We start from the raw sequence: 20,970 nt of genomic DNA, 5'->3' as shown, positions 1-20,970 counted from the left end.
CCCTTTATCTATACAAACCAAGGCACATGTATAAGCAAATGTGACTCAAACTATAAAATCAACAGCATTCAAATTAAAACTGTAATTTAACATGCTAGATGATGTTCTGCTGAAACCACCCTGCTGCCCCAATGAGAATACACATGGTACTGGTCCCTGAGTGCTGCGGCATGGGTTCTTTTGAGCTCAGCATTTAGTGCCATGTTCTACATGAAGTCTGCATTCCTCATTCACTTCTCCTTCTAGAACTACTGTGAAGTCTTTCTTCATCAGCCTACTCTGCAGGCATTTGGTCTTTAAACGTGAACAGTGCTCTGACATCAAATTAATTCTACCCTGATTTTTCTTAGGAATTCTCCACATTTAAATAGGTTCTATTCAACACTCATTTGAAGACAAACCTAAATGTAGATTGGAAATCACGTTCCAGTGCTCAGTTATGAGACAGTTATCTAATGATCACGATAGGTCTAGATAAAATTTTTATTGCAATCCAACTAAAAGCAACATCTTAAAATTCTTACATAAGACTCACAAACCCCCAAGGTCACAGAGGCTCAGAGGTCTTCAGCTCCCAATGTGAGAAACTGCCCTGTGGAATGTTGTCTGTGACCAGGTTCCTACAGATAATCTGCCTTTGGTGTGTCCTTGAAACTAGAAACATACTGGGATCAAAACCTTGAGGGGTGAGGGCAGGAGCTAGAAGAGATGTGGAAAAGCTAGTGTAAGGAATAACATCACATCTGACCTAAGGTAACTACAAAGACTGCCAAAAAAGCAAAAACAGCCTACAGACTCGAGACTTATTCTCGTCAGTGCCGAGTGTTCTTTCTGAGTCCCCTGCGCTCTTACCGTGACCTAGTTTTCATAATAAAGGAAATGCAGTATTTAAGGCCTTTCTCAGAAACTAGAGTCCGGAGAGATGTTAAATATCATCCATCCAAACTTAAGATTCTACAAAATAAGCCCTTTACTGCCATTGAAACAAACTTTCCATCATCACTATGCTACTTTTATTTGTTTTGGGTTTTGGTTTTTATTTTTTTGTCATATGTACCTTCACCTCCACCAGCCTGAGATCCATGGTTTGCCCTGTCTCCCCCTCCTGGGTGACCCTGCAGACCAGATCACTCAGGCTCCTGTGGCAGCTGACTTCTGATTGGGTTTGGCTAATGGAGGCAGTGGCAGGAGACCAGAGCCAGGGAAGAAAGGGAGATTGGCTGGCGGGGGAGGGGGGGTGGTGGGGGTGGGGGTGTTAGTCAGTCAAGTCCAGCATCACCAGGTAAGTGGCATCCCTCTGCAGAACCAGCCCTAGCAGGCAGTGCTTCCTCCACAGCCACGGCTCTGAGCATTCACGAAATACTGTTTCCCTCCCTTGTCTCTTCTGTCCAGAACTGACCACAAGCCCTTATGGCTTATGGAAGAAACCTTATGGGAGGTTTCTTCTTTCTCTTGTCCCCTCAGCTTGGGATTCACATGGATTTCTACTGCTGTACTCCCCTGTCCTTTCACCCTGCACTGACTCTGTGGGTACAATCCACTGAATTATTTTCATTTGAACCAATGGTGTGAATTCTATGTCCTGCTGTGGCCATTTACTGACACAATCATCAAATTTGGTCGGGCAAATCAGTACTATATTAACCCCTAGGTACAGAATGGACTCTTAAAAATAAAGAATATAAAAGAGAAGAAAATCACCATCTTTCAGGGAAGTAAACCCGTGAAGATAATCACATAAACAATGAAAGTGGCCTTGACCCTTTAAATCCAGTTGTGAAAATTTTAGCTACAAAAATACCTTGAGAAATAAAGAGGTTATATTCATGAAAAAGTTTATTACATTATCATCTGTAGCAGAGGAAATTTTGGAAACAACCTATATGTTCTACAGTAAGAAAATAAATTATGACATATCAACTTGAAGGACTAGAATGCTACCATGAAATACTACTAAGACTTTATAGTAGCAAAAAACTTTATAAGACGAGTATTTGAACAGATTTTGTCCATACATTTGAACATACAATAATTTAATTGTGCAAAAACAAACACGCATGTGCCTAAACATTAAATAATTAAATAAATTAAATAAATTTCACAAAACTAAATTCCAAGCTGGAGGATTCCAATTCTAAGTACTGTGTATTTATTTTCTAAAATTTCCTTAAAAACAAAAGAAATAAAACAAAAGGCATGATATCCAGAGACCTCATGGCTACAGCTAGTGATAGGAGAGGGACACTGTGAGAATTTAAAGCTCCTCCAGATTATTTCCCACCCTCCGATCAATAAGCAGCCTTCAGCTAGACATCTAACGTCTGTCTCCGTTTCTTCCCTCTGCAGCAGGACTACTGGCCCACATACAAGAATGTGAAGTTAACAAAACCTAATAAAACTGCAAAAATATATATATGTGTGTGTATGTGTGTGTATATACATATAGCTCTTGTATATCTGCCTCATTGTATGTACTAACTGCATATGCCGACTCTAGCTGGGACAATTTAAAACGAAATCATTTTCTTAGACAAATTTCGTGGTGCAGTGACTGTGAGCTCTGTTTCAGAGACTGAGCACTTTCATTAGAAAGCGGTAAGATGAACATTGTCATTTGGGGGCCTTCATTGGAGGTTTTAAAATATGTTTCATGCTCCTCCTTAAAGAGATCCCATCTAGCAGAGTGATAACAGATTGATGGCTATGACCTTCTTCACATTCTTCCAACTCCTTTTAAAATGAAATCAAGGCTCTTGCTGCTGCTAGTGTCTGTGGGCCGGGTGCCAAGGAGCAATAATGAGGACTACACATCGTCCCCCACCCTCAGGACCGCCATCTCAGTTCATCATTAATGTGTTAATGCCACCAACAAACACGTCAAAAGAGAGGCAATCCAGGAGAAACCTGCTTTCCCCATTCTCAAGGCTGGTTTTCTTTACACAGCAGTTGTCAGAAAGACAATGTCTTCGTACTGAAGATGAATAGGACACCATATCAACACTACAACAAAATGCTTTTACAGACATAAAGCTCTTTATGCTTTAATTTTAAACTGATGATTTGATATCTTCCTAAATTATACATTTTAGCAGAGTTTCCTGATCTAAAACATTTATTTGCCTAGAATATATATTAACTTGAAATACTGCCATTCCTATTTCATAGCTAAGCAGATGATAATTTTCTTTAATTACACATTAATTCCAATGTACTACCTGGCGAGGCAGTTACTATTTTAACGGGGTAAGGATTAATGGGCAGGTGTTCTGCTATAATCGGACTAAAGAAATAGAGGAATTACACATGATTCATTTTCTTCTCTGATCTGAATAATATTAATAACACTGCCACCTTACATTTATAAAGCACTTTTCATTTTCAGAGTGCCTTCATATCTGGGATTGCATTTTCCTGAATCTTTTACCTTTGACGAATTTTTCCAGATAACACACAACTCCAGTTTTTCAACTTTCTGATGCCCAAAGGTTTTATGTGCCTATGTTTACATCAACAGGATGCAGTAAGAGGCAGTAGAATAACCACGGCCTTTGGAGACCGACGAACCTGGGTTCAAATCTCAGCTCAACCATCTTACTACTGCATGACCTTGGATGAATCACTTTGATCAGCAGTTTTTCCATACTTACGAGGAGGATAATACCCACTTCCATCAATGGCGATTAGAAAACTAAATAAGATGTAGTTTATGAAGAGTCTGTTCTATATCTGGCACATAGCAGGTGGTTAATAAATAAAAGTTATTGCTATTATTAGCAGCTATTTTCCTCTGTCTTAAACATTGTCTTGTCCCTATGGGACTTATTTTCTTCAGAGTATTTGGATTCAGAGAGGTAAGGAGAAAGTAGAAAAATCAAGAATAACGTTCGACCCCAGTATTGGGGTCCCACATTGGTGCAATCCCAAACACCTGTCCTGATGACATCTACTCAAACAGTCTCCCGACACGCATCCACCTTGTATCTTTTAATAGAGCATTAAGTTAACAGTGCCTTGGATAAAACCCAATACTCATCAGTTAGCATTCCTATGTTTTAAATTTAAAAGTGTGTATCAAACCCAAGAAAACATCTCAGACACATAATACCCTTTGGTTACTGTGGTACCCCAGCGTCACCTCATGGTAGTTGTGCCCTTAGCAGTGCCCTCCCCAACATCCAACACATACTCTGAAGCAGAGCTGGTCTGTTATACAACCAACCAACGACATGAGGTGGAAGTGATCATGTCTGACTTCTGAGGCTAGGTCATAGAAGACCTTGGAGCTTCTGCCTTGGTCTCCTAGATAAATTGCTCTGGGGAAAACCAACAACCATGTCATAAGGACACTCAAGCCCACATGAAGGGAGACCAACTTGCCAGCTACATGAGTCACCTGAGATGTGAATCCACGTGGTGAGAAACACTGCTCCAGAATTGCCCAGCCAAGCCACTTTTGATTTCCTGATGCACAGAAACCATGAGAGATAATAAATGAATATTGGTGCTTGACACAGCTAAAATTGGGGGGGCTTTGTTACACAGCAATGAATCATTATAGTAACAAGGGTAATTTAGCAAGAATATGGATTGCAATGACAAGATTCTTCACCAGGTAACTACCAACCCAGAGAACATGTCCAAACTATGATGGGTGAGCAACATGTCCTTGATATGTGGCTTTAACATAGAAGCCAATTTCCTATTTGAAGCATCATCACATCACACATTAACTAATCCCCCAAATCCCACACTAATTCTGAAAACCTTTTTTAAAATGACATTTTATTATATAGAAATGTAAAGTGCCTACACGGACAAACTGTAAAGTAAAAATCTAGTGACAAATGAGGAAAATTATCAGCAATATATGATAGAGAGCTAATACTCTATATAAAAGAGAATGCCTAAATCCATAAAGTCATTCAATAATAAAACAAACAGCAGATAGGACTGAAAGATTCAAATAAAAAAAGAGCTCCAAAGACTGAGCTCTGGGGCACTCCAATATTTAGATATTAAGAAGAGGATTCAACAAAGGACATCACAGAGTAGCCACTAGGACAGAAGGAAAACTACAAGATTCTGGTGTCTAGGTAGCCAAGGATCAAAAAGAACTTCAAGAAAATGGGAGTGACAAAACTTGCCAAACCCTGCCTTCAAGGCCAAGTGCGCAGAGAACTGAGTGTTGACTACTTGATTTTGCCACATGGGATCACCGGTAACAACCATATCATCCTGTTTCTCTTCCTATTGTCAATAAAGTTTTGTTGGCTATTCATTAAATGCAGATACAGTACTTCTTGCACATACCACCCCTTTTTTCATGTTACAACTTCTTTATACCTAGACCTATCTGGATGAGTTGGGTTATGCTGCCGTAACAAACAATCCTCAGTGTCTGATTTGACACAGTAGGTCTACCTCTGGCTGATTCGAAGCCCAAGTGGGTCCAGGAAACTCTCCCAGATGAACGAGCTGCCATGTACTGTCTTAGCATTCCAGACAGCTCTAAATGTGGCACCATATTTCCACAATCACCACAACAGGCAAAGAGCCCTAAAGGGTCTTACATTGACTAATCAGTCTGGCCCGGAAGTGACCGGTGTCCAACTACAAGCCACTGCTCAGGAAGAGTCATATGGCCTGCCCAATTGCAGGAGGAGCCAGGGAGAGAACTTTTCCCATGAAGATGAAACAGATACAGGTGAGCACTGTAAGTCTACCAAAGCCAGGATTCTACTTTTCAAGGGATCTAATCATCCATTTGATCATGAAAATATTCCAGTAAAGCAGAAAGTGAAGTGATTAGAATCTCAGGTTACAGATGTGAAAATTGAGATAACAGATTTAAAAAACTTGTCTGATTAGTAATAATATCTAATTTAAATTGTTGTAGTAAGGATTGCCTCCCAGCTCCATGAGCTTTCTTTTCACAAGTCCATGCTGCCATCAACTTGGAAAAAAATCATTAGGATCACTGATATCTGTGGCCATGTTATAAATAAAATATGCCAGAGAACAAAATACTACATGATTTTCTAAGTACCGTATACAAAAGCAAGCCCTTTCAAAGAGCTAGGATCAGTCCCTTCAGACATATTCTTGGCAATGACTGGCTGATGCCTAAAATAAAAGTCAAAAGTGCTCAGGAGGGAAGGCTTGGGTTTTTGTAACAACACTTCAGGCTCCTGTCTCTGCATCTGTCACTAAAGATTAGCCCTCAGAATAGCATTGTGTGAACTCCCTTTATGTTAAAGATGAACTTTAAGTTTCAACATTCCCTAGAGTGCTAATTTGCAGGCTGCTGACAGCCCAGCTTTAACAGAGACCAGCCTTTACGACTTCTGTGTTAAATCTTAAGGTATAATTTCCTTCTCTCAGATATATCGGGTCTTGATAGGATTTCGGGACAGCAGGGAAGAACTGTATTGGAGTTTTTCTTTTTCACTACTTAATTTATCAGGACAAAGTAACATTTTGCAAAAATAAATACATATCCAAGCCCTGAATTCCTAGATCAAAATGAAATATCACTTGGCATGGAGATAAAAGCATTATTTATACTGATAAGACTTCTCCAAAGACTGTGCATTCAGGGAAAAAAGTTGAAAGAACAATTAGTGATAAGCTCCTATTTTTTCTTTCAATCCTTAAATTCCATTGTATAATCCCTTTAGAATTTGGTATGTGAATAAAGTACTAAGCAAGAGCTTCAGATTGTATCAAGTCAACCCTCTGAAGCTCTTCTAACTGTTCTGTCCACAGCTTTCCTTCCCTTTGCTTTACTGGGCTTTTGGGAGGAGGAAAAGGGTGCAATGGAATTTCCAAGGTTAAAATAAATGGCAGGTACCCAAATCTGACAGTAGTCAACCAACTGCTATTCTGTTTGGTGGCTCATTTGTATTTAAAAACATCTTGGAAATGGGCAAGGATTTCCCGTCTAAAACTCAACTTCTTCTCAATACCTTATGTAGCAAAGCCACCTCAGGGAGTGAAGTTAACTTGGTCTCCTAAACAAGGAACCAGGCAGTCCACTCCCAAGAAGCCACCTAAACTCACTTTTTGTCCTAGTCAGAAAAAAAATCGTCCCTGGAGAGCACGGCAAAGGCTTTCCGACGTGTGTGTTACAATGGAAAGAGCATAAGGAGATTTGGGTTTTGTTCTAAGATCAGTTACTAGTGATTCCCAAACCTATTTAGAGCACCAAACTAGATATTATGGTGAGACTCAAATGGAACAGTCCAGATGACAGCACTTTTCATTTGAACAGAGCCTTACTGTCTGCAACGTATCCTACTTACCATGGCTCCCTCTGACCTATATTAAGAATGCTCACTTATACTGCCCATCTAGCCAGGACAAAAAAACTGCACTGTCCCATCTCAAGTGTTACCTTTCTCAATTTCATCACAGAATTGAAATCTGGAAGATGACCTGGACATCCTTTTAATCTGACTGACACCATCCAACTCTCCATCTCAATAAACAAATCTTTGAGCAAAACCATCCAAGAGCATTAGTGAGTCCTGCGAAAACTTCTGCAGGTTCCACATCCCTTAAATAGGGGGACTTTTTAATTTATCATCCACACTGGGACACTTCTGGAAGTAAAAGGGGACTTTATAAGTAAGGACACCAGGACAACAGTTAAACTGGAACTGTCCTTATGAGGCACCCTCTTTTGTGACCTCAACTCAGGCAACAGATGCAGGCCTTGAAGGCTTTCTATAAATGAAGTCACATTTCACTAACCTATTTTTTGATGCATTGGATTTTCTCCAACTAATTTTTCAGATGGTAGGTACCATCTGAGCTTGCAGTCCCTCCTCCTTTTCTATACACCCTCCGCCCTTGTTCAACAGAACAGTGGTGACCTGGACAGGAAAAAAAAAAAAAATCACCTGTTTCTATTTAAAGAAACTATTTGTTGGCTTGTTTTTAAAAGCACAGAAACCATACTGAATAGAAAATCACCTAGAACCAAACACTACTAACTGTTGTTCTGGTCTGTTTTCAATGTTTCTAACTTTTAATTATACGACTAACTCATAAATATTTTGTTCCTGTTAAAACATGAGAAAATAGGGGGCACCTGGGTGGCTCAGTTGGCTGAGCATTCAACTTCAGCTCAGGTCATAATCTCAAGGTTTGTGAGTTCGAGCCCTGCATTGGACTCTGCTTTAGCTCTTCTGTCTCCCCTCTCTCTCTGCCCCTCCTCTGCCCATGCTTTCACTCAAAAACTATTTTTTTAATAAATAAAACATGAAAAAATATGGAAAATTCAAAGGAACAATAATGGCCCAGGAACTACCAATTTCCAGGCACTTAACATATTATTCCAGTTGAGTTTCACACTAACCCTTGATGATAGTATTTTTATATATTACTTACAAATAAGGAAGCCAAGGCCAAGAGGCATGAAGTGATTTGTATGGAAGCTCCTAGTACTTCAATTCCAAAGTTCAATGCATTTATACATTTTAAATATTTTATGCATTTTCTTCCTGTCTTTTCTCTGCATGGTTTTTTCCAGTGGTTTATCCTAATCACACTATGTATACCATATTCTATCTTTATACATATATTCATGTATTGATTGATATGAAGAGCACTGCAAGCTTGATGAAGGAAGAAAAATCAAACAACACACAATGTTTTCTCTATGTAGTCTGTACCCAAGTTGGCCCACCCTGTCTTCCAGAGGTAACCACGAGGTGCCCTTTCTTGTGTCTCCTTTAAGACATCTAAGCATGTCAGGCATATATATCTGCTTACATTCCATTCCTGTATTCCCATTCATAAGATGTTCCAAAGACCATCCACACTCACTGTTGCCAATTCCTCTCCCCGGTCTCTCTGGAACTCATCCCATCAGACTTTCATCCCTACCACTTCCACAAGACTGCACTTGTCAAGGCCACCAATGTCCTCCACATTGCCAAATCCCAAAGTCAATTCTAAGACGTCGTTTTCTTCAACTCTGAACAGTAACTGACATAGTATATTCCATCCTTTTTCTTGCATCACTTTCTTCTCTTTGCTCCTAGGATGTCCCTTTCCCAGGTATCACCCTTCCTCTTTGGCCATTCCTTCATGGTCACCTTTGATGGCTCTTCTTCATCTTCCTAATCGCTACATGTAGGATAATCCTAATCTTCAGCCTTCTTTCATTCTCCATGTATACTTACTCTCTACGTGATCTCATTTAGGCCTATGCTTCACATGCCTTCTACATGTTGATGGCTCTCAACCCACACTCCATCCCAGACTTCTCCCTTGAACTCCAGATTTTTATGTTTAACTGGACATTGTATAGGGAATCTCAAACTCAACATGTCAAACTTGAACTCTTGATTCTCCTCCACCAGTATTCTCCATCCTAGTAATGGCAACTTTTTTTTTCTTGTTGTGAGCATTAGGAACGCAAGAAGAGGCAAAAACCAACAAGAAAAGTACTGAGGAGCCATTCTTAATTTCATTCTCTTTCTCTTAATCCTACATCTAACCCATCAGCAAATCCTGCTGGCTCTAACTTCTAAATACATTCTGAATCTATTTCCCCATCACTTTACCACTACCAACTCCTTTGGCCCAAGTGATTTTAACAGCTTTTAATCTAGTCTCCTTGTTACTGCCCTTTACCTATAGTCAATTCTCCCTATGGCTACATTACATGCCTTTAAAAAGGTAAAGCAGGTCATGCCATTACCTTCCTCAAAACCCCTAAATTATTTCTATCACCCTTAGAGTAAAACCCAAAGTTCTTGCCACATGCAGCAAAGCTTTCTATGATCTCCACTGTCCTGACGCTCTTTCTCTGCCCTCACCCCCACCCTTCCTCCCTTTCCTTTCTACCAGCACCCCAACCATACTAGCCTCCTTGATCTTCCTCCAGCAAGCCAAACCGATTCTCCTCACTTATTCCATCTCAGCACTTATTATTTCAAATACCTAGAATGTCCTTCCTAGAATGGTATGTTCCTTTACCTCATATTCTAGTCTCTGCTCCAATGTCATCTTTTCAAGGAATTTTTCCCACTCATATTACTGTACCCTCTCCCACTCCCCATAATGTTCTCTCTCCTTACTCTGCTTTACTTTCTTCAAAGCACATATCACTACCTGACCTATTATTTACCTATTGCCTTATTGTAAGTCTCCAGTCATAGAATGTAGACTCCTTGAGGGCAAGGATTTTGTTTTGTTTTATTTGCTCTTTTCGACCTGATTCCTATCACATTGTATATATATATTCATAAAACAATCACTAAGTAAGGGAAACATCTGTAATATGTGTAGATTTTATATTAAAATGGAGTATAATATATAACGTTCTACCAATTGCCACTTCCATTAGTTACATTGCAATACCTCAGAATTCATGGGGCATAGAATTTAGTCCTCAGAAGCATCTTCACTCAACAAGGGGGAATACTTCACTCTAGACTAAATGCTACTATGGTCCTGACTAGCTAATAACAAAAGAGTACTAAAAATGGTCAAACTTTCCAAAAAATTTAACTGCATCCTAGAACAAAGCTCAAGAATTTGTATAGGGATACAAAAACATCCAGCACCCGAGAAGGGAAAATTCACAATGTCTGGCAAACAAAGATTATCAGCCCTAAGAAGCAGGAGAATACAACATCATTCAAAACCACCCAGAAGAGACACAGATGTTAGAATTAACAGAGATATTAAAACTATTATAACTAAAGTCTTTATCTGCTTAAGTCAACACATATAGGAAAAAAATTTAAAGCCCCAAGTCAAACTTCTACAAAAGAAAATTTCAACATCTGAGATGCAAAACACATTGAATGCAATTAATGACTAAACATTCCAGAACAGAAGATTAGAAAATCCGATAACATAGCAATAAAAACTACCCGAAATGAGGGACACCTGGGTGGTTTCGTCAGTTAAGCATCTGACTTCAGCTCAGGTAGTGATCTCACTGTTCTGGAAATCAAGCCCCACATCAGGCTCTCTACTGTCAGTGCAGAGTCTGTTTTGGATCCTCTGTCCTCCCCTCTCTCTGCTCCTCCCCTACTCGTTCTCTCCCTCCCTTCGTCCCTCTCTCTCTCTCAAAAATAAACAAACATTTAAAAAATTACCTGAAATGAAACAAATAAAAAGCATTTTAAAACAAAAGAGCATTGGGGTACCTGGCTGACTCAGTTGGTGGAGCATGTGACTCCTGATCGCAGGGTCGTAAGTGTGAACCCCACACTGGGCATGAAGCCTACTTAAAAAAAATAAAAATTGTTTTAAAAAATAGACCATCAATGAACTACAGAACAACTTTGTTGTCTAAGATACATATAATTGGAGTTCTCTTAAGAGATAAGGGTAGGAGAAATAAACATAGGCTAAAAATTTTCCAAATTTGATGAAAACTATAAACTTAGAGATCTAATACACTCAATGAACCTAGAGCACAAGAAACATGAATAGAAGTATAGCAAGACACATAATTATCAGACTCCTCAAAACCAGTTGTAAAAAAGAAAAGGTTAAAAGCAGTCAGAGTAAAAAGACACATTATGTACAGAGGAACAAAGGTCAGGAGGACAGAGATTTCTTACCAGGAACAATGCAAGTGAGAAGATGGCTGAACATCTTTAAAGTACTGAAAGGAAAAAAACCATCAACATAGAATTTTATACCCAGTAAATATTTCAAAAACAAAGGTGAAAACCTTTAAGAATTACACTACAAAAATTGTCAAAGGAAGTCTCTCAAACAAAAAAGATACTAAATGGAAGATGGATCTACACAAAGAAAAACATCAAAAACGGTAAGTACAAGAATAAATACATAAGATGCACTTATAAAAGAGATTTAAATAAAAAATATTTAAACAAATTCTATCAATGTAATGCGGGGTTTCTTACATATACATAACTAAAATGTATGAAAAATAGCATTAAAAGCTGGGGAGAAAAATAGAAATAAAAGTATACTAAGGTTTTTACACTGAATTGACATATTATCACTTTGAGATGGACTATAAGTTAAAGACATAATTTAAAACCTAGCATCCATTAAAACAAATAAAGCTAATAAGCTTTTAATTAGCTAATGAGCTAGTAAGCTTTATTTAGCTAATAAAGCAGCTAAAATGAAATCGTTTTTTAAAAACCTCAGTCCAAATGAAGCCAGAAAAACATGAAAAGGGAACAAAACAAAACAAAAAAAACACCCAAAAGGACAATTAGAAAACAAACAGCAAGCTGAAAGACTTAAACTTTGCCATATCAATGATTGCATTCAATATAAGCAGTCTAACACCCCAAATGAAAGTCAGAGGTTATCAGCTGAATAAAAAAGAGACACACCCAACTATATACTGTTTATAAGAAACACAATTTAGATATGAAGACATAAATAGAATAAAACTAAAATGATAGAAGATACACCACGCTAATAAAAAAAATAAACAAACAAACAAAAAAAAAACAAAAAACAAAAAACCCAAAGAGTCAAAACATCAGACCATGTACATTTCAGAGACAAATGTGTATGTGTATATATATATGTGTGTGTACATGTATATACACATATATACACACAAATATATACATACACACACACTGACACATATGTATATACATACACACATATATATAAAATACCAGACCATCAGACCTTGTACATTTCAAAGAAAAACCTTTTATGTATATAAATTTATTTCCAGGTAATCAAGAGGACAGAATATTCCTAAACATTTATTAGGCTATTAAACAGAGCTTCAAAGTATATGGGGAAAAAACTGCTTGAACTGCAAGTAGAATTAAACAAATCCATAATGATAACTGGAGATTTCAATATCCTTCTCTCAATAATTGATGAAACAAATAAAAAATCATTAAGAATATACTATCAATTTGGCCTAGTTGGCAATTATAGAATACTCTACCAATCAAAAGTGGAATACATTCTCTTCACATGCACATGGAATACTTAGCAAGACAGAACATATTCTGGGCCATAAATCAAATCTAAATAGATTAAAAATATTTCAAGTCATAGTTCTCTGACTACATAGAATTAAATTAGAAATCAGCAATAAAGACCCCCAAATATTTGTAAACCTAAAACATAAACCATGGGTCAAAGAAGAGGTTAAAAATAAAATTAGAAAGTATTCTGAACTAAGTGAAAATGAAAACAATGCAGGGTATATGGGATTCTTAGAAAAAAATTATAGTGCTAAATGCCCAAATACTATTTCAAAAAAGCCTCAAATCAATGACTTCTGCTTCCACCAATGACCTCATTCCACTAAAAATGAGAGAAAATTAACCCCCAAAATAAGCATAAGGAAGGGAAAAAAGCAGAAATTAAAAGAATGGAAAGCAGAAAAATAGAGAAAAGTTTATTCTTTGAGATCAATTTTACAACCCTGTATATAGATTAGGAAAATAGAAAAAAAAATTAAATATCAAGGAATAAAGAGCTGACATCACAACATATTCTATGTTAAAAATAGAAGGAGAGAATATTATGAACTAACTTATGGCAATAATTTCAAAATCCTAGATCAAATGAAAAAAAATCCTTGAAAGACCCAACTACCAAAGCTTACTTACTAAGAAGAAATGGATGGCTTTAATAGCTCTGTATCTATTCAAGAACTTAGATTTGTAGTTAAAAACATACCAACAAAATACCGAGATGCTTTCAATAATTAATTCTACCAATCATTAATGAAGAAATAGTACAAATTCTACACAAACTCTTCCAGAAATATTAAGAAGGAGAGAATACTTTTCAACTCATTCTATGAGACCACAATTCTCTGGTACCCAAAGCAGAAAAGGACATTAAAGAAAACTTCAAACCAATACCCACAAGAACAGGTGCAAAAATTCTAAACAAAATTTTTGCAAATTGAACTTAATATATAAAATAATGTAGCATGACCATATAGGTTTTACTGCAGGACTAGAAGGTTGGTGTAAAAGTCACCAAAAAAATAAAAACCAATGTAATTTACTATATTAAGAAACTTTAAAAGAAAAACCATATGTTTATCTCAAGAGAAAAATCACTTGACAAAATCCAACATCTACTGCAGATAAAAAGAAAAAAAAAAGCTTTAAGCAAACTAGTAACAGAAACGAACTTCCTAAAGCTGATAGAGTATCATACAGTGTCTATGAAACACCTAGAGTTAACATACTTAACAGTGAAAGACTGAATGTTTGCCTCTATGATTAAGTATAAGGATATCTCTTCTCATCTCTTGTGTTCCACACTGTACAAAAGGATCTAGCCAGTAGAGCAAGTCAAGTCTAAGAAATAAAAAATAAAAAAAAAAAAAATCCAGACAGAAGTAAAACTATCTTATTGTAGAACATCATGACCAAACATGTAGAAAACCTAACAGCTCAAAAAAGCTGCCTCTGCCACTACTAACTACTACTACAAAGACATGACTTTAGTAAGGTTTCAGGATACAAGATCAGTATTAAAAATTTGTATTTTTATATACCAGCAGCAAACAATCAGAAATTAAAACTTTTTTAAGTCATTTAAAGTATCATTAAAAACAAAAGCCACTGAAGGATAAATCTGACCAAAATGTGAAGGGATGGTTTACTGAAAACCAAACATTACTGAAAGAGAGCAAAGAAAACCTGAATAGAGAGTACCGGCCTTATTCATGGAAGACAGACATTGTTAAGATGGCAATTCCCCCCTAATCAGTCCATAGATTTAATACCATCCAATCAAAATTACAATGGCTTTTTATATAAAGTAACAGGCTGATTCTAAAATTCATATGAAAATGCAGACGACCCACAGTCACAGAAGCAAATACTTAATTTCAAGACTTACTACACAGTGAAGTAATCAAGTCAGGATAGGCACATAGATCAATGAAACAGAATAGAGTTCAGGAATAGACATATTAATATACGAACAATTGATTTTTGACAAATGTGTAACGGCCATTCAATGGAGAAAAAAACATTTTAGCAAATAGTGCTGGGTCAATTGGATGTGTATTTGCAAAAAGTTTAACCTTGATCCATACCTTGCATGAATTGAGAAAAATGAAAATCACCAGATCGCCGATCCAAATGTAAAATTGGAAATTTTTAAATTGCTAGAAGAAAATATAGGAGAAAATATTTGTGACTTTAGGTTAGGTAAAGATTTCTTAGATGTGAGACCAAAAGCAAGGTCTGTAAAAGAAAAAAACAAATCAATAAAGTGGATTTAATAAAAATTTAAAACTTCAGTTCTTTGAAAGACACCATTAGAATAAAAAGACAAGCCACAGTCTAGGAGAAAATATTTACAAAGCACATACCTGATATAAGATTTTCATCTTGAATATATAAAGATACTTACAAATGAATGAGAAAAAAAGACCCATTTTTTAAATGTTTACACATCAAAGAAGATATACAAATGGTAAATAGCACATAAAGAATGCTCAACAACATTACTCAGGAAATATTAAAACCACAAAGAAATAAAATGGCTTCTAGGTTGTCAAGTATTGGCAAGGATTCAGAGGAACTAGAAAGCTCATACACAAGAAATGGAACATTCATTTTAGTGGGGACATAAACAGTCCCCTCAGAAACAGTATGGTAGTTTATTAAACCTACATCTACCATATGATCTATCCCTAGGTGTTTACCTAACAGAAAAGAAAATATACATCCATACAAAGACTTACACATAAGTGTCCACATTAGCTTTATTTGTAATAGCCCAAAGCTACAAACAACCCAAGTGTCCATCAACAGGTGAGTGGATAAACAGACTGTGACGTAACCATACAATGGAACATTACTGACAAGTAAAACAAAATGAACTAATGATGCACACAACATATATGAATCTCAAAATAATTATGCTGAAAGAAGCCAGACAAAAAGAAGCATATACCGTACTTTCAATACAAAACTCTAGAAAATGCAAACTAATCTATAATAACAGAAGGCATTTCCCCCACCACGGAAAGGGGCAGGAGGTTGAGATTACCAAAAAACACAAAGCATTTGGGGTGATGAAGGTGTTCATTATCTTGATTATGTCAGATATACACATGTCAAAACAGCAAATTATACTCTAAATATGTGCAGTTTATTGTAGGTCAATTTTATCTAAAAAAAATCTGTTAAAAAAAAAAAGAAAAAGATGAGATTGCCAATTTGAGGTTGCCCTTTTGCCAGCCCAAGTTTTGGCCTCATTGCAAAAAATTTCTTGAAGAGCATTTAGGAACAGACTGACATTGTTAAGCTTAATGCTCTGTGAAATAGTCTCAACTAATTGTTTCAAAGGCCTGTGGCAGCAGTTTTCTGAGATTATATCAGACGACACTTTTTTTTCTTTATGTAAACATAAGCTAATGTTGCCACTGGATACCAAACAATGCTTTTACTGCAGTTATCTCAACCATATGCACACTAACAGCTGAATGTGTCAGTTCACCTGAAGAGGTCTGAAAACAATGCCCTTAGTTCTACGTGTCAGGAGGTCCCTTGTGCATAAAAATCTACAAGGAAGACTGCAGATCTGAATCACTGGTGGACTAGCTGAGGGGTGCGTGGGGAAGGGAGGGGGTGCGTGGGGAAGGGAGGGGGTGCGTGGGGAAGGGAGGGGGTGCGTGGGGAAGGGAGGGGGTGCGTGGGAGCACACTCTTGTGTGAGAAAGAGAAAATGAAGGAGACACAGAGGGACATATGAAGTCAAGTATCAAACAGCTGTGTTCCTCTTCTCAAACTTTCTGGCTTTAATCCAGCCATTTCTTCCCTACAGAAAAAATGTGGGGTCAACTACTTAACATCTAAATAAATGCATCTCCTACATCTTCTAGTCCCACCCTCAGGAATTCAGAACATTCACAGTCTCTCAGTTTTCGTTTATGCAACAAGTACACACAAATACAGCAACACACGTGCATACTTGTACATTGGAACCCCAAACCCCTCCAACCACAGTGCAAATGTTTCCTTTTATTCTCTTAGCAGAAGTTATCAGAAACCAGTATTATACTGTGAAGACCTCTCTTTTTCACACTCAAATAATTCCTTCTCGCATTTGGTCTTTTTACATGAAATCGGAGGTATGTGCTAAATTCAGTCCATGGGAGTGACAACTTGGCTTGGACTAAAACGAGAAACCAACTCACTGGTAAAGATAGCTCATTCTAAATATAAACACACCGAATATTAAAGGTGGGAATAAATGCCTACAAGAATTTCCTGCAAAGCCTCTGGCTCTAAGTCCACCTCTCTTTGTGGCTGGTGTGGCTAACTAAAGCTAGCACTTGCTGATGCCTCCTTGTAGCAAACAGGCACTTTCTTCTTGACTAATGAGTAGAACTCAAAGAGTTAAGGGAAGGAACTCCTTACACGTGTTGTCATGTGCACACTGAAATCGTCTTGTGCCATGAGGGTTCTTGCCTTCAGGGATCTCTGAGATCTCCTAAGCTCCTGAGGCCAAGATGGCTTCCGAGTTCAGCTAACAGTCTGATGTACTCTGAGGACAAGGGAGCAAGCATTAGGGCCCCCATTAGCCCAAATGGTACTGTTATGCAAATTAGGAAAAGGCGCCCAACCAGGGGCAGATGAGCTCTGCGCGTGTGTACACAGCTTGGTGAAACGACAGTGTCTGTGCAGGCATTTGAAAAAGGCCTCCCTCCATCCAGGCCAACATCGCCTTCTGCCAGACAGAGAAAGGGTTGGATCTTGGCCCCACTTAACCCGTTGGCTTGGTGCCCTCGTGCAATGAACAATAGGTACAACTCTACTTGATGGCTTGCCAAGCATTACCTAAGCCTCAGCATTTCCACTAGTTGCTACAAAAGTCGTAAATCAGTGGCTGAATTTCTAGGGCTACTTGCGGTGACCCTCCCCACACCCAAATTTCTTTTACTTTCCAGCCTTTGAACTGTGCCAGGGCTTCCATGGGGATGCAGAAGGGGAATATATTGGAACAAAAGGAAGCCACCAGTTTCCTTGACGGTTCCAGATTTCCTCTGGTTTTGGCACATCCTTGCTAGCCCCGTCACCGTCACCTGCCACATTCAGGGCTGGCTCTGGCAGAAAAGCGCCCCTTCATGAAGATGGCTAGGTTCCTTTCAGCTGTGCGGATATTGGAAGCTGAGTAATTAGCCGAGTTTGGAGGTACTCTGCTTTTGCCAATGGCATGCACTAATGAACATCGAGTCAAGATAAATTATTGAAAGCAGCAGAACTGACAAGAGCGTCTATTGTCTAAGTGAATGTGTTCTAACTGTGTGAAGACACAGCTCAGCCCTGCAAGATTAGAACGTGGACAAGGGTAGGTTCAAACAACAGGAGGATTAAAAATGCCACAGAGAGGGGCACCTGGGCGGCTCAGTCCATTAAGCGTCCAACTTGAGCTCAGGTGTGGGTTTGAGCTCCACATCGGGCTCTGTGCTGGCAGCTCGTGCGTGCTCTCTCTCAAAAATAAAATTTTGAAAATTAAACATTAAAAATTTATTGATGTTTATTTTTAAGAGAGAGGAAGAACACAAGCAGGGGAAGGGCAGAGAGAGAGGGACACACAGAATCCGAAGCAGGCTCCAGGCTCTGAGCTGTCAGCACAGAGCCTGATGCAGGGCTCAAACTCACCATCTGTGAGATCATGACCTAAGCCGAAGTAGGACACCCAACTGGCTGAGCCACCCAGGCGCCCCAATAAAAACTTTTTTTTTTTTTTAATGCCACAAAGAGGTGGGTAGCAAGAGGTTCCTGGGTTACCGGTAGCTCAGACGGGAAGCAGATTTTTATTGCTTTGCTTTTTACACTCCAAATTCTGGGCAATTTACAGCCCAGCCTGCATGATAATTTTGAAAGGAGGATTTTAAACTGTAAGGTCAACAATGGATTCATTTAGCTTTTTACAATAGCTTACACCTAGCTACTATTTTAAAAGTCCATATAGTAAGACAGACTTGGTTCCTAAAGCCCTGGGTAGGGAGGAGGAACGACCCCAGAAGTGGGGATGGTGGCTGGTTAGTTCTAGTTGATACTAAGCCTCTACAGGGTCCTCCGGCCCCAACACAATGGCCCACCACCCACTGGTAACAGGACAAGGGTCCGTTATGCCCGATCCCTTTTGAAACAGACCACCCTTCTGTCTCCAGACGTGGCCCTTTTCTGCCAAGGCTGAAGGCCTGCTTTTTAAAAACCCACAGAGCTTCTTTTGGAGGCAAATTTCTAGAGAAGTCAGCAGAGAAAAAAAAAAAAATCTTTCTAAACTCCAAATGGCAAACTGGCATCAGCTCGTGTGTCAAGGACAACTAATTAGCAGTGACTATGTGGAACACGGAGTTGAGAAGCATTCTGGGGACACACCTGAGCCCAAAAGGGCTACAACTCTTCTAATAACTTTAAAATATAGTATGATCCCGTTTAGACTATCACACCCTCTACCACACCCCATCCCTTCCCAGCAGCCCCTGGCAGATATCAATAATCAGTCTTTTCCTGACAGGAAGTAAGTTGGCATAAATGGTCCTTTTTACAACAAGAATGTAAAATTCTGCATGCTGAACATAATGAGGACAAACTGCCCATTCAGAGCAGCAGCCCTGAAACAATGGAGAGACCACTCCTATTGAGAATAGCTCTCTGTGGCCTGTATGAATCTAAGAAGTAACTTTTGACCAAAGGCCCTGGCCACTTAAATTTTTTTTTAACGTTTGAGAGAGAGAGAGAGAGAGAGAGAGAGAGAGAGAGAGAGAGAGAGAGAGAGAGAGAATATGAATGAATGAACGAACAGGGAAGGAGCACAGAGAAAGGGAGACACAGAATCCAAAGCAGGCTCCAGGCTCTAAGCTGTCAGCACAGAGCCTGAAACGGGGCTCAAACTCACAAACTGCAAGATCATGACCTGAGCTGAAGTTGGACTTTTAACTGACTGAGCCACCCAGGCGCCCCCCTGGCCACTTATTTAGTAAATACTACACTGCTGTGCCAACAAGCTTACAGGTGCTCTAACTCAGGTTGAGCAATCAGGTGTCCCCTTACCCATGTGCTAGCTGTCTTTCCCATCTTTCAGAAAATAAGGTTTTTGAAAGTCCCTGGGCTTAAGACTGTATTCCTGAAGATCAGCCACCACAAAAAGCAGCATTCAATCCTAGACTGGGCATTGTTCCTGGTGCTACACACAGAGCTTTGGAGATCTCTAAGAAGCCTGAGATGGGCATCGTTACATTCTGGTTACCAGAACACTTCATTATTCAGAAGTATGGTATTCAACAATGGTAGAGTCTACTGGGTTCCAGGCTCCTCACGGGGGATTGAAGGCCGGGCGTTGGAGATCTTTGAACATGTGTTACCTCTCACTGGCACTAGTGTGGCCCTCCCGAGTCTTCAGGCAGTTCAGAGATCCATTCTAATCTCGGAAGAAATAGATGCCAAAGAAGTGCTTCTGTCCCTCTGAGGGGCTTTGCCTGCCTTCCCTAGTCCAGTGGATGACACTCACCAATTTTTATAGATTTCACTAAAGTATAGACAGTACAGCTTCAGAATCTCAGTTCATAACCAATTGTATAGAGGGGATATTAATGGTGGTTGGACATCAGGAAACATTTACTTAAGCAATTGTTCTGGCAGCTGGTCAGGAATTCAGGAGGCATTCTGAGCCACTGATCATTGCTGTGACAGTTCAATATGTGGGAAAGGCATTTGAGAGCCTTGTAAAAGTGCAGGACGTGGCAGTGCATCAAAGTCCCGTCATCTCACATCTGTCTTAAACTTTTCACTGTTGAAGCAGTGTGACTTTAAAATATCTATCTACATATATCTCTATCTCTACATCTCTGTCTATAGATATAGACATGTCAAGGTTCTACTGTACTCAAAAAGCAAACAAGCTTAACTTAGAAATTAGTGCAAGAAATCCAACCCATTTTTAATCCCCCTTGGTCTATGTACTATACAACTCACATAGGGAAAATAGGCTTTTGAAA

General features: G+C 38.7%; 1 protein-coding gene across 2 annotated transcripts in view; it reads right to left on the bottom strand.

Annotated features, from left to right (window-relative positions):
• LYPD6B (LY6/PLAUR domain containing 6B) overlaps positions 1-20,970 on the bottom strand; it is a 174,058-nt gene that overhangs the window by 92,705 nt on the left and 60,383 nt on the right. The window contains exon 1 of one of the 2 annotated variants that reach the window (XM_042997109.1): positions 7,753-7,771. The exons of the other annotated variant lie outside the window; for it this stretch is intronic. The gene's annotated coding sequence lies outside the window, so the exon portion shown is untranslated. Of the gene's footprint in view, positions 1-7,752; positions 7,772-20,970 lie in introns of those variants that run through there. 2 annotated transcript variants of the gene reach the window in all.

The sequence above is a fragment of the Panthera tigris genome, chromosome C1 (assembly GCF_018350195.1).
Source record: "Panthera tigris isolate Pti1 chromosome C1, P.tigris_Pti1_mat1.1, whole genome shotgun sequence".
Classification (NCBI taxonomy): domain Eukaryota; kingdom Metazoa; phylum Chordata; class Mammalia; order Carnivora; family Felidae; genus Panthera; species Panthera tigris.
The sequence above is the reverse complement of the archived record's forward strand: the minus strand, read 5'-3'. Positions and strand labels throughout refer to the sequence as shown.